General features: G+C 36.4%; 1 pseudogene; it reads left to right on the forward strand.

Moving 5' to 3' along the window:
* The first annotated feature begins 1,407 nt into the window (after positions 1 to 1,407).
* LOC138701447 (uncharacterized) overlaps positions 1,408 to 15,264 on the forward strand; it is a 51,799-nt pseudogene continuing 37,942 nt past the window's right edge.

Consider the following 15,264-nt stretch of genomic DNA (forward strand, 5'->3'; position numbering starts at 1 on the left):
TATTTTTTGTCAGTTAATGTCGTTTACACTCTGTATAATGACTGCAAGGACAATAATTAATTGAAGAATGTGATCCCAAAACGCGGTAAGTCCGAAAGAACTGGGCTACTTTGTTGTCCACTTGTCTACGGACTGAGCGAGTTTTCTAGTGACATGCACAATAACACAAGCTTTTTAGACAATGATTGGCATTGTCTTGGAAGAAAACAGGCTTGAAATATGAGTCTGAAAAAAAAACACACACACACTCATATTGACAGACACAAAAAACGCGACTCTTGAATTTTTTTGTAATTAAGATTTATTCTATATTTCTGAATATTATCTTATTCTTGTAAGATTTAATTGAATTTTGGCAAGAAGGACATAAGTTGCAGGTGAATATCTTTCATCAGGCCTCCTTCACATTTCCTTTGCACATTTTCGTCTAGGGTCACTTTAGTTCTGTGATGGTGTGGGCTGGGATATGCTTGACGAGGACAAAGCTGTGCTTCATTGAGAATGGGACGTGCAGGAAATCTTTCAGGAGCATGTTGTATCTTTTACTCCAAATAATTGGTGATAGTTTCCTGCAGATGGCATCGCATGCTCGCATGTGGCCCAACGTGTGCAGCATTCCAAAATGAGGTAGGGATTCATGTAATGGAATGGCCTGCTCGAAGTCCCGATTTGAATTCTTTCGAGCAGCTGTGGGATAATCTGAGAAGAAGAGTCCGTCAAAGTTATTCAGACACCCTACAAGACCAGCGGAAAATTCTCCAAGAAGAGTGGGAACTGATTCCTCAGGAGAATATTGAAATTTTGATCAGGAATATCCCTTATGGGTTGAAGGACACAATGCGGGGGGGGGGGGACAATACACGCTTTGAAGGTGCGAAGAAAGTGCCAGTGAAGTGCAGTAAACAAAAACAAGTGTTAGATTGGGTAATGAATGAGCTTTCGAAACAAAACAGTGTAAACATTTTGTGGTACTTATGTTCTTGCCAAAATTGAATTAAATTGTTATAAAAGTAAACTGTTTTTTAATAAACAGACATTTAAATTTGATTATAACTTAATACTGTACCATAAACGAACGAGATGATATTCAGAGATACAGAATAAATCTTAGTTAAAAAAAATTAAGCGTTGCTTTTTTGTGCCTGTCAGCGTATATAAATATAAAAATATAAAATGGCTAAATGGACTGAGCGAATTTTGGGATCACACTCTATTGATCATTAAACTTCTCGCAGCAACTTCCACAAAATAGTATTGCATTTTATAATCAGTTGACACTAGTGAATGAAGTGACACAGCAATAACGTAAGTATTTCATTTCAAGATAGGATTCCACTTCAGTATTTTATCAGCTAACAGTGCAGGCAAAGCTGTCAAAGAAGAGATAGTAATGACTGATCTGGATATCAACTCCTTGATAAAAGTCACGCATGCCGAGCATGCTGCAGCTTTCATATTGTTTAACCTACACAGAGTAGACGATACATCAACTGTGCGCAATGGTGCCGACCGTGAGGCTGAGCAGCCAGCAGGAATTCCCAATTATAGGACTTGGGACCTACAACGTGAGTTCCTACTGAGCCATAGGAAGATTCAAGCACTTAGATTACGTGGTTACTTCGATATTTGAAGATTTTCTGTCTTCTATGGCGTGTGAATATTGATAACGGGAACAAATTTTTAAATATATTTCAGATTATGAGGTAGATTGGTTGACGGCCTCTACTTTAGGCTACTTCAATCAGTTTTTGTATTCTCACTACAAAAACCGCGATTCAATTCTCGGCAGACCCTACTAGATTAGGAGAATTTCAATTGATCTACGAGAGAGATGGTTGGTTGAATGGACGAATAAATGAAAGAACGGGAAGACTGACGACTGAAAAAAATCGATGAATGGATGAATAATTCAATTAATTAATTAATTAAGGAGTGCATGGACGAATAGAAAGATAAATGGTTACATGAACAAATGAAGGGATGGTTAAAAATAAATAAAGAAGTGGATGAATAAAAACACAGGGATGAATTAACAAAAATTATCGGTAAATTGATAATTAATACATAAATAAATTGTTGGACGGCAAAATAAGTTGAAAGCATGTATGGATGAGTACACTGACTAGTGAGAATTAATTAATAAATAAATTAATAATTAAGTATTTAATTGATGAACGCATAAGTGAATAATGGAATTTCTGGAAGAATAAATTTATAAACGAAAATATTAAGTATAATGAATGAATGGGAATTGAATGGCTAAATAAGAGAATGAACAAATAAATAAATGAATGGCTGAATGGACGAATGAGTTGGCAGACAGATAGCTGAATGAATGGATTGGTAGATAATCGGATCGGTATGCGAAAAATAAATTATTGGATAAATATATCGACGATAAAGTATTCATGACTGGATGGATAAATAAACGGGTGAGTCGTTGAAGAACGGGTGAGCTAATAGATAACATACTTTATGTATACGTGGATAAATGAAGGAACAAATGAAGGGTTGGATGACTGAATTAATGGACAGGAGAAGGAATGAATCAACGAAAGAATGAACGAATGAAAGGAGAGTGGGTAGACGGAAGGATGGTTCGATAGATATATGGATTAATCAGACAATGCACAGAGGGACAAGTAGGCAGGCAGGCAGAGATTTTTTAGTAGGTTATTTTACGACGCTTTATCAACATCTAGGTTATTTAGCGTCTGAATGAAATGAAGGTGATAACGCCGGTGAAATGAGTCCGGGGTCCAACACCGAAAGTTACCCAGCATTTGCTCATATTGTGTTACGGGAAAACCCCGGAAAAAACCTCGACCAGGTAACTTGCCCCGACCGGGAATCGAACCAGGGCCACCTGGTTTCGCCTGGTTTCGCGGCCAGACGCGCTGACCGTTACTCCACAGGTGGCAGGCAGAGATGGATGAACGAATGGGTAGGTGGACGGATGGACGGACGGACGGACGGACGAAAGAACAAATGAATGAACGGTTGGATGGATAAACAAATGGACTTGTCATTAAACAGGTGAAAGCATAAACGAATGAATGAGTGGATGGATACATGGAAGGATGGGCTAATGGATTAGTGGTTGGATAGATGGAAGTATGAACGAATGAATGAGTCCATGGATAGATGAATGGATGAATCGACGGATAGTTGAAAGGATGAACGAAAGAATGAGTGGATGGATAGAAGAAACGATGAATGAATGGATGATTGGCTGAATAGATGAAAGGATTATCGAATGATCATTGGATGGATGGATGCATGGATGGATGGATGAAAGCATGAACGAATGAATGAGTGAATGGACATATGAAATGATGAACAAATGGATGAATGATTAGTTAGATGAAAGGATTAACGAAAGGATGAGTGGATGGTTAGATGAAAGGATGAACCAATTGATGAGTGGATGGATAGATGAAAGGATTATCGAATGGATTAGTGAATGGATAGATGAAAGGATGAACCAATGGTGAGTAGATGGATAGATGAAAGGATTATCGAATGGATCAGTGGATGGATAGATGAAAGGATTATTGAATGATCAGTAGTTGGATGGATGAAAGGATGAACTAATGGATGCGTGGATGGATAGATGAAAGGTTTAACGAATGGATGAGTGGAGGATAGATCAAAGGTTGAACGAATGGATGAGTGAATGGATAGATGAAAATATGAACGAATGGATGAGTGGATGTATAGATGAAAATATGAACGAATGGATGAATGGATGGGTAGATTAAAATATGAACGAATGGATGCGTGGATGGATAGCTGAAAGGATGAACGAATGGATGAGTGGATGGATAGATGAAAATATGAACGAATGGATGAATGGATGGGTAGATTAAAATATGAACGAATGGATGCGTGGATGGATAGATGAAAGGATGAACGAATGGATGAGTGGATGGATAGATGAAAATATGAACGAATGGATGAATGGATGGGTAGATTAAAATATGAACGAATGGATGCGTGGATGGATAGATGAAAGGATGAACGAATGGATGAGTGGATGGATAGATGAAAATATGAACGAATGGATGAATGGATGGGTAGATTAAAATATGAACGAATGGATGCGTTGATGGATAGATGAAAGGATGAAAGAATGGATGAGTGGATGGATAGATGAAAATATGAACGAATGGATGAATGGATGGGTAGATTAAAATATGAACGAATGGATGCGTGGATGGATGGCTGAAAGGATGAACGAATGGATGAGTGGATGGATAGATGAAAATATGAACGAATGGATGAATGGATGGGTAGATTAAAATATGAACGAATGGATGCGTGGATGGATAGATGAAAGGATGAACGAATGGATGAGTGGATGGATAGATGAAAATATGAACGAATGGATGAATGGATGGATAGGTGAAAGGATGGACCAATGGTGAGATGAATAGATGAAAGGATTATCGAATGGATCAGTGAATGGATAGATGAAAGGATGAACCAATGGCGAGTGGATGGATAGATGAAAGGATTATCGAACGGATTAGTGAATGGATAGATGAAAGGACAAACTAATGGATGAGTGAATGGATAGATAAAAGGATTATCGAATGGATCAGTGGATGCATAGAAGAAAGGATGAACCAATGGATGAGGGGATGAAACTAATGAAAGGATTAACGAATGGATGAGTGGAGGATAGATGAAAGGATGAAATAATGGATGTGTAATGTCGTTGTTCCTGCAATAACTCCTATGTGCAAAATGTAACATTTTTCAGGAAGAAAAAACACATTTATTCATCCTTTGGCAGCCGTACATAGGAGACTTTAAATTCTTACATTTTCGAAACAAAGAAATATAATTACATATAGGAGATTTTATTATTTGCTGTATCACTATTTATGTTATTTAATAGAGCATAACTCTGAAAATCAATAAATATGTCACACAGGAGTTATTGCAGGAACAATGACGAATTATACTCAGCCTTTCCAAAATTGTAATAAATTGTAAAATAAGTTCCAACCTGCTTTTAATCCAGTGTATATATTATACCTAGAAGCACTGTATCCTCACTGAACTGAAGGACGAAGTCAGCACTTGCGTTCAGCAGAGACTACAATTTCGAAAGAAGTCAATAGAGTGATTTTGAACTTCAATCAGTCCCCTATCAAGAAATTATAGTAGACAGAATTGAAGCGCCTGAGAAATTGTAGGAAAATTAAAGAAGTAATGAATAAAGAAACATGAAATATATGTTTTTTCGTAAACTACTTCGTCCCTTAAAATATTAGTGTCCGAGTCCTCAGGAAAAAAATTATTTCATCTCTTTATTGAACGACTTACTTTACATGATGTTGTCTACGATCTTGTTATTAGTTAAAAATTCGTAAATATATTTCTTACGATGCTAAAATACGAACATGTTCGAGAACTTTGAACATCTCGAGTCTTACTCACTTACAAATGGGTTTTAAGGAACCCGCAGGTTCATTGCCGCCCTCACATAAGCCCGCCATCGGTCACTACTCTGTGCAAGATTAATCCAGTCTCTATCATCATATCCAACCTCTCTCAAATCCATTTTAATATTATCCTCCCATCTACGTCTCGGCCTCCCCAAAGGTCTTTTCCCCTCCGGCCTCCCAAGTAACACTCTATATGCATTCTTGGATTCGTCCATACGTGCTACATGCCCTGCCCATCTCAAACGTCTGGATTTAATGTTCCTAATTATGTCAGGTGAAGAATACAATGCGTGCAGTTCTCCGTTGTGTAACTTTCTCCATTCTCCTGTAACTTCATGCCTCTTAGCCCTAAAAATTTTCCTAAGAAACTTATTCTCGAATACTCTTAATTTCTGTTCCTCTCTCAAAGTGAGAGTCCAAGTTTCACAACCATACAGAACAACCGGTAATATAACTGTTTTATAAATTTTAACTTTCAGATTTTTTGACAGCAGACTAGATGACAAAAGCTTCTCAACCGAATAATAATAGGCATTTCCCATATTTATTCTACGTTTAATTTCCTCCCGAGTGTCATTCATCTTTGTTACTGTTGCTCCAAGATATTTGAATTTTTCTACCTCTTCGAAGGATAAATCTCCAATTTTATATTTCCATTTCGCACAATATTCTGGTCACGAGACATAATCATATAAGTTACTTTCTCTTTTCGGGATATGTTTCCAAACCTATCGCTTTACTTGCTTCAAGTAAAATTTCCGTGTTTTCCCTAACCGTTTGTGGATTTTCTCGTAACATATTCACGTCATCCGCATAGACAAGAAGCTGATGTAACCCATTCAATTCAAAATTCTCTCTGTTATCCTGAACTTTCCTAATGGCATATTCTAGTCTCATTTCGAAATTTGTAAAGTGAAATATCCATGGAGAACTCATTATTTAATATGTAATTAGCCTACTGGATATAAATATACCAGTAGTAATGTGACTCGATTCAAATCCCGCTACCACTGGCTCGAGTACCTGTAAGGAAATGAAGATTTTTCTTTCCCCCAAAGGCACTTCATTCATATCCTTCGACTTATGTTTGTCTTAGACTGCGATCTTACTTTATTCTATCCACATAATCAGAGTCTAGCTACTTGTTTATGTCCAAGTATTGATTCAAAATTATTACTAGAGTATACGAAACGGGCGAAGCGGTCCATTCCTCAGAAGGCCGATGATCATTATGATACATAAACAAGATTGAATTTTCATCCGTAAGAAATGGAAACATCTTTCTTGTTTATGCTACGACATTATGTGCTTTCAGTAAAGACTCAAAAGTTTCACAGCAATTAACATTCTGGTAAATAGATGACTATATTTCGAAACTTCTTACAGAGAAACAAATGTGTCAAGATAGTTTTTGTTGCCTTTCCAGAGATTAAATTATCTTATAAATCTGTTAAGGGTTAACGGACAGATTCTTGTTTTCAACACATTTAATTTTCACATTTAACTTCTATCAACAGCAAAAAAATGGAAGGATAGTTACTTACAAATGGCTTTAAGAAAATCCGGATGTTCATTGTCGCCCTCACATAAGACCGCCATCGCACAGTGGGCCAGAATTCAAATCTAGCGGGAAAAAATTAAATAAGTATGGAATATAATTTTAAATGATTCTGTTTTACTAAATAATGATTTCTAAGAGCTTATGGAATAATAATAAGCCAGTATGGAATTGTTATCCGTAGTAATGAGCTATGAGTGCGAGTTTGAATAACTATTTTCATGGAGCCTACTAGGTACTTGATTATATCACTTGTTCTTTTCGTGAACTTATAGTTTCCAATATTCTCTATTAGGAGGAGTCATCGTCTGCATCATCGTCCTCCTTATCTTCCTTCCTCTTTCTCTTCCTCCTCCCCCTTCTCCTCTTCCAGCTGCAGTTGCTCTTGTCCGCTTCATCATCCTTCCCTCTTGTCACACGCATGTCTTCACTTGTACTATAAGTATGGAGTTCCTTCAACATTTGTCGCACTTCAGCGGGAAAGAAATTCTTATTTTCTTAAAACGGATAAATACTTGATATGATAGGATCAGGAGTTACAAGAAGATGATTTAAGATATCCTACATTGTTTGAATTCGTGAAAATTTTCTTGAATAATCTTCACAGATCTTTCTAATGTTCTAATGTCTAGCTTCTTGGGCTTCTTGGGGAAACCTATAGGTAACACTGCACATTGTATTTACGTTTGGTGACGTTATATATTAAAAATTGTAATGCTTTCTCTGGTGTATATGGTCTTGGTAAAGTTGGAGATTTCTTATAGGCTATCGTATACTTTGATGCTCTTTTTGGAGTAATTTGTGGTGATTTGTTGTAGAACGTATGTTGCATCTCTTTTCCCTGAACCCCGCAAAGACAATTGAGTAGCTAGAACTAATTCACTTTAAGAACGCTGATCTTTCAGAGACCATACCCTACATGTTTAATTCTTGCTCTCATGCCACTTTCTTCAAACAATTTTTGAGGTCTACCTACTCCTGAAACAGATGGAATTAAATCCTTGGACATTTGGCGAGTTTTTATTTATTGTAGAACTCTTTTGGGAAATTTGATGTCCTTTTTTTAAATTGGGGACACATAAATTAAAGTGAAATTTTAATGGCAAGCAGAGTAATTATCCCATGCCTCCATGTTAAATTTTGTACCAATGCACTTTATTTGAACCAGGTATCCAGCTTTGAAGCCGTTAGCCCTGTGAATTTACAATGTATTTAATTCCCCTTTTACATTTTCAGGTTTTACTAAAATATTGACAATAATTTATTAATGGAGAGAAGAAAGAGTCTGGAGTAACCGGTCAGGTATATGGTAAAAGTAGAGGGAAGGAAGGAGAATGTCCGTGGTCCATTGATTTCACTAACCATTCCGAATCTTTACGCAAAAACCTGTCCTTTTTCCTGGAGCACTGTTTCAGGCGTTTTTCTAAATTACTTCTAAATGTGCGCACAACTTTTTCGACACACCGTATAATATTCTTGGAACAATGTTGTATTTCTAATTCTGTCACTACGAAATCAGTGAGAGTTTGAGTAGACCCTTTTTTAGTAGTCAACACCTCGTTCAAGTCCATCCTAGTCACAGTGGACTGGATATGGGGATCTAACTCTGAAATAAAAACACAAATATAAGAAAAACGCAAGCAAATCTTAACTTTTGTAATAAACTGTAAGGATTGCTTTATAATCTGATGTAGATTTTAAGGTGACACCTGGTGCAGCATTTTTTATATCTCTAATTTAAAATGAAGTAAGGACATAATTCCGCAATATTTTAAAGCTATGTTTAACGCATCCCTGGTAATATTTCACGTATACAATTGAAGTATGAATAATGGAAATAGGAAGTACGAACCTTTTGTTAACACTTCCATCACAGAAAGACACTTTTCTCCACATCAACAACACACAGATCACCCTCACATCACTACCGCCATAAACCGTCTGGCGCTCGGCGCTCGGGTTCTTACACTTAGCGACTTTTAGCAGCCAGCCCTGTTGCCATTTCGCTCGGTATTAAATGATGGCATACAGATTTATGAAGATCAGTTTTAGTACTTCCAGACTACATAGCGAGAAAACGCTATTTAAAACATTCAAAAATTCAATATTTTCCTGCTAGATTTGAATTCTGGCCCACTGTGCATCGGTCCCTATTCTGAGCAAGATTAATCCAGTCCCTAGCAGTATATCCCAACTTCCTCAAATCCATTTTAATAGTATCCTCTCATCTATGTCTCGGCCTCCCCAAAAGTCTTTTTCCCTCTGGCCTCCCAACTAACACTCTGTATGCATTTCTGGATTCACCCATACGTGCTACATGCACTGCTCATCTCAAGAGTCTGGATTTAATGTTCCTAATTATGTTAGGTGACGAATATAATGCATCCAGCTCTGCGTTGTGTAACGTTTTTAATTCTCCTGTAACTTCGTCCCTCTTAGCCCCAAATATTTCTGTGGTGTTTGGTCAGAACATCATAACTCCAAAAGTGGCCTTTTTAGCTGAAAGCGCAGAACTAAAGAAAAAACAGTTCTCTTTCGTTTGGTATAGCCGTGATATCTCCATCTAATCTTGTTAATTTCATTCACATTTATATGTAAACTAGAATTATGACTTGTATAGGAAAAGTGAAAATAAAATTGCTTGTATCGAAACAGGCTTTCTGGAGTAATCATATTTTGGCCAAACACCACAAATTTTCCCAAGCACCTTATTCTCGAACACTCTTAACTTCTGTTCCTCTCTCAAAGTGAGAGTCCAAGTTTCACAACTATCACAATAACCGGTGATATAACTTTACTATTCTATAAATTTCTAACTTTCAGTTTTTTTTTAAACTAGACTAGATGACACAAGCTTCTCAACCGAATAAATAGCAGGCTTTTCCCATATTTATTCTGCGTTTAATTTATTTATATTTTGATACTGTTGCTACAAGATATTTGAATATTCCACCTCTTCAAAGGATAAAGGCTGGTTCACAATAAACCGGGAACGGAAACGACAACGAGAACGAGAACGGAAATATTGTTAAAATAAATGTATTTAAATGTAAGCATTTACGACAGTTAATTGTGAATGCTCACATTTAAATACATTTATTTTAACAATATTTCCGTTCTCGTTCTTGTTGTCGTTTCGGTTCCAGGTTTATTGTGAACCAGCCTTAATTTGTAGAACGGAAATTACACTCGCGTTGCCATGGAAATACTTACGTTAGATCCGATGAACAATGCGAACGAATCCTTTCCTATATACATATAGGCCTATACAATATATTGTATATAACCTACTTGGTAGGGAAGTTTGCAATATGTTAAAAAAATGTCATTTAATTGTGTTTTGATATGGACGCGAAACAGACGTGTGCACAAGTACAGTTGTAACTTACAAATAGCTTTTAAGGAACCCGTAGGTTCATTTCCGCCCTCACATAAGCTCGCCATCGGTCCCTATCCTGTTCAAGATTAGGCCTAATCCAGTCTCTATCATCATATCCTACCTCCCTCAAATCCATTTTAATATTATCCTTCCATCTACGTCTCGGCCTCCCCAAAGGTCTTTTCCCACCCGGTCTCCTAACTAACATTCTGTATACATTTCTGGATTCGTCCATACGTGCTACATGCACTGCCCATCTCAAACGTCTGGATTTAATGTTCTTAATTATGTCAGGTGAAGAATACAATGCGTGCAGTTCTCCATTGTGTAACTTTCTCCATTCTCCTGTAACTTCATCCCTCTTAGCCCCAAATATTTTTCTAAGAACCTTATTATCAAACACCCTTAATATCTGTTCATCTCTGAAAGTGACTGTCCAAGTTCCACAACCATACAGAACAACCGGTAATATAACTGTTTTATAAATTCTAACTTTCAGATTTTTTGACAGTAGACTAGATGACAAAAGCTTCTCAGCCGAATAAAACAGGCAGAGGCGTAACCATAGAAAGCTAATACAGGGACATCATTTTATTTTTACTTCAATTTTTATTGTACCTGAGTTTTTGAATGTACTTCACTCCCACCCCTTCTACTAAGGAAGTTCCAACTCCACACAGAACCAAGACCGCAGATAGTAAGCAGTACTGAGTTACTGAGTATAGTACGTTCCAGAAATATGTTCGCGTTTTCCAGTGACGAAAGAGCTTTCAATATTGAATCATATTTTCGCACAGGCACTGTCGTCCGTTTGCCTACGTCGCATCCCGATTTCCCCCACCTGCTTCTGCTCGCCCCTCTGTAATAGCTGGGCTGTCTTAGCTCTTTTCTGAAAACATTAATTTCTCTTAGGAATTGGAAGTTTACGTAATATTATACAGCTGTTTAATTTAACTTAAATAAAAGGGCCTCGATAAATAATTAACTGTCACGTGATTTCCTCCCTTTCTACAATCCTGCGGCATAACCACTTGGACGGACAGTAGATAGCATGTCTGAGTAATTTTATATTTTCGGGTCGGGCAGAAGTGAAGATTGAATTTACAGTACGTAGAGTAGGTACAGAATTATTTCAACATGAGTTACTAGTACGAAGGACGAAACTGGCAATTGGAATTAGATGCAATAGTCTATAGTGCGATAATATGCACAAAAGAACTGAAGCCTGTATCGAAATGAACGGCCACCATTTTCAAAATTGTGTTTAAATATTCATATTATGATTATTTTTCAATTTGACTTCTTTCTCTATATTGTACGCTAATGTGCTGTAGACAGTATAATATACACTGCATAATGAATACGTTCGCATGGATAACTCACTTCGTGAGTAAAAACACTTATTCTTAATACAGTACTGTACTTTGATTAAAGAAAAACCTAATGAAAATTATCAAACTCAAAATCGCGATATTTCCTAGTTTGCGTAAATGGATGAATTACTTTTCTTCCTTCCTATACCTAGTAGAGTGATTTGTGTTTTACGCCAGTATCATCGAACTCCAGTCTTGGAGGGGGGAGCAAGCGGTGTTTCCGGTTCTCTAAAGGTATAGACAGGTTAATATTAAAATGTTAGTAATACATGTCCCTGTATAAGCTTCACACTACTTAAAAGGAGACGGATAAATTAATAACAACAGCAGTCGCGGGAGAATTTCATGTGGCTATTTATCAGTTAATTGTCAATTTTTTGTGGAACAAAAACAGTTCTTTCCTTGCCCTGTAATATTGCATTCTGTTTTACCACCACCACCACCACCACCACCACCACCACCACCACCACCACCACCACCACCACCACCATTGGACTGCCTGTCATTCACAGCTTATTTCAATACATTTATTAGATATATTGAAATGTTATATCAAATCATATTTATTTATCCTAATTTCTGTATAGACGTTACACGGAATCACAGGGATTTCCTCCAATCCCCTGCCACATTTTTCTTCATTATTAACAATTGGACGAAGTTACGTCACAATAGACCAACCGACAATTTGAAAAAACTGAAATATTTGGACAAATCTGTTGTTGGCTGAATTATTTGACTCGATAAAAAGCAAGAACGCGATATCTGCAGTTTGTTGCTATTTATAAGCAAAATTAGTTTATTGCTTAAAATTTATTTATTTATTTTGCTTTTAAATATTAAATCAACTGCTGGACTGTTATTAAAAATCGGTTAGCATTTTTTTAGTATTACTAGTGCTATTTTTTGTAACAGTATGAATAGTATGTTCCAATATTTATTGCATAAAATGTTTTATAAAAACCAGATTTATTTCAATAGTCAGTATCTCGAAAGCATGTTTTTGGCGGTTAGTCTCTTATTGCGCAACTCCGTCCTTATACTAGTTGTTTATGACAAATCATACGCTGTAATTTTATATATAAATGGATTTTCAATTATTCCAGATTTATGAATATAGCGTAAAGTGTATTGGCATGAGATAAATCTATTAAAGTCATTCAGTTTACATGATTAATGTGAAGAAATGTTAATCTACCGCAATTTACAACTCTATAAGAGCTATGACGAATAAATGATAAGATAAAAATGATATAACAGAGTATTGCATTCTTCATCTTATCTCATGTCCATATTTGGGTAAAAGTAGGATTCCGCCGATGTGGAGGGAGGTAAGATTTCGGAATAATGCACATGATATAATATAATATTACACTAACATACGAAAACAAAAAAACACATAAAATTGCAACCTCATTCAAGAAGTTAAATTACAACATAGCATCCAGAACGAAAAACACTCTACAAAAGCATTTCAACACACAAACCACACAAACTAACAAATACAACCACACAGGCATATACAAACTCAAATGCAACATCTCCAACCACTTCTACATAGGACAGACAGACAGACAGATCATTTAAAACACGTTACAAAGAACACATCACAGCCATAGAAAAATCACAAGACAATTGCACATACGCAGAATACATCACAAATGGTAACCACATTTACAGCAACATAAATACAGACATGGAAATTCTACATTATTCAACCAAAAAACTAGAAACTAAAACACTAGAACAATACTAAATATACACACACACAAAAATACATCCCCATGAAATCCTCAATACACAACTCAATTTCAGAACACGCACACTTTTTGACTTCACATTACACTACACAAACACACTCCCACAGGAAGCATAATCAAAAGGCGCGAAAACCAAGACCACCCAGTTCTGAGGATAGCCTACAACAGGCTGAAATTAGTCAACAAGGTAACCTAGTTTTAACACGTGAAAGAAATAAATGATATATTCCGAATTTATATAGTTTTAAAAGTTGTATAATTAAGATGCATAAATAACTTTTAGCAAAGAATTAAAGAATCCTTATTTGAAAGAGAATATACACAACAATGATACCCTTCAAATCAAATCCAGAGATTTTCTCGATGAGTTTTCGTATTGCTTGCCTTATAATGATCCGATAAACGAGTCAGTGTGACGGAAAAAGGTGTTTCAGTGAGAAATTATTTATTACATATAAATATGTACTTTTCGTTAAGAATTAAATCAATACAAAGCAGGAGGTGGAAATCTAATTGAAGAGCTTATTTCCAAAGTGCCGTAAATCAATGACATGTACAAAACATCAGAAATCACGATTTGTTTATTTTCTTATAACTGAATTCAGATATGATTATTAATATGATGTAGTTTCATTCCATACTTGTATACACATCGTGATACTATGTTTTAAAAATTTCGTGTTCTTGGAAGTGATAATTACTTCATGTAATCTAAGAAAAGATTATTATATTTTGGTCCTACAGAATACATCTGTCATGGCAACAATTAATATTAGAGGAGAAAAATTCCCTCCGACGACGGCGATCGAACCCCGGGTCCTTGGTTCTACGTACCAAGCGCTCTCACCATTGAGCTACGCCGAAGTCCAATCCGCAGCGCCCGATCGAACCTCTCTGCTCCAGTGTTTTTTTCTCTTTGTGGCCTGATTCCAAGTTGGGCATGTATGTTAATATTTTATTAAGTCAACTGCCATTATACAAAGAGCGCACTCAGTTGAGTAATTTGGTGGCCGGGATTCCACAGTAATATACACTGTTGCTCGAAGAATCTACGTAATGGCAGTATTTCGTGTAACGAAGAAACTGTAACAAATATACCGGATCCCCTGTGTACAACATGTGGAACAGATGAATGTGAAAAGAATCCACAATAAAATACTGTACAGTAATAGTTCTACATTATTAATTGCAAGGAAGAAGGGAAGCGATTGTGCGACCAAACGTTTGAAGAGTAACATGCCTTTGTACTTGCAGAAAAGAAGAAGAAGAAAAACTATAATTTTAACATAATTTGCGTTTACATAAAGTAACTGAAATGTTATGAAATGCGTAAAAATTACGAGAAAGTATGTGTTCACTTCGTAACACTATTTCTTTCATTTTTATGACCACATTACTTAAGAATGTGTAAAGTCTTAGAAAAAAGTTTTGTCGCACAGATACTTTTTAAGTCCCAAAAAGGAGGCAGTGCGCATAATCAGAGGACGTGCGACCTGGTTCACAAGAGGACTAGCTGAGGTAATAAAATTAGTTTTGTTTCGCTGTATATCTGATCATGCGCACTGCCTCCTTTCTGGGACTTGTAAAACTTTTCTAAGACTGTACATTCATTCGTTATCTCGTGAAACTAACTTGCGCGTGAGGGGAAGAAGAAGGTGGACTGGGAAGCCTCTCTTGCTACTCTTCCACCTACAGCAAGCTAGCAACCTCCATCATAAGGTTTTCACTAAGAGCTACG

This window comes from Periplaneta americana, chromosome 1, assembly GCF_040183065.1.
Source record: "Periplaneta americana isolate PAMFEO1 chromosome 1, P.americana_PAMFEO1_priV1, whole genome shotgun sequence".
NCBI lineage: Eukaryota > Metazoa > Arthropoda > Insecta > Blattodea > Blattidae > Periplaneta > Periplaneta americana.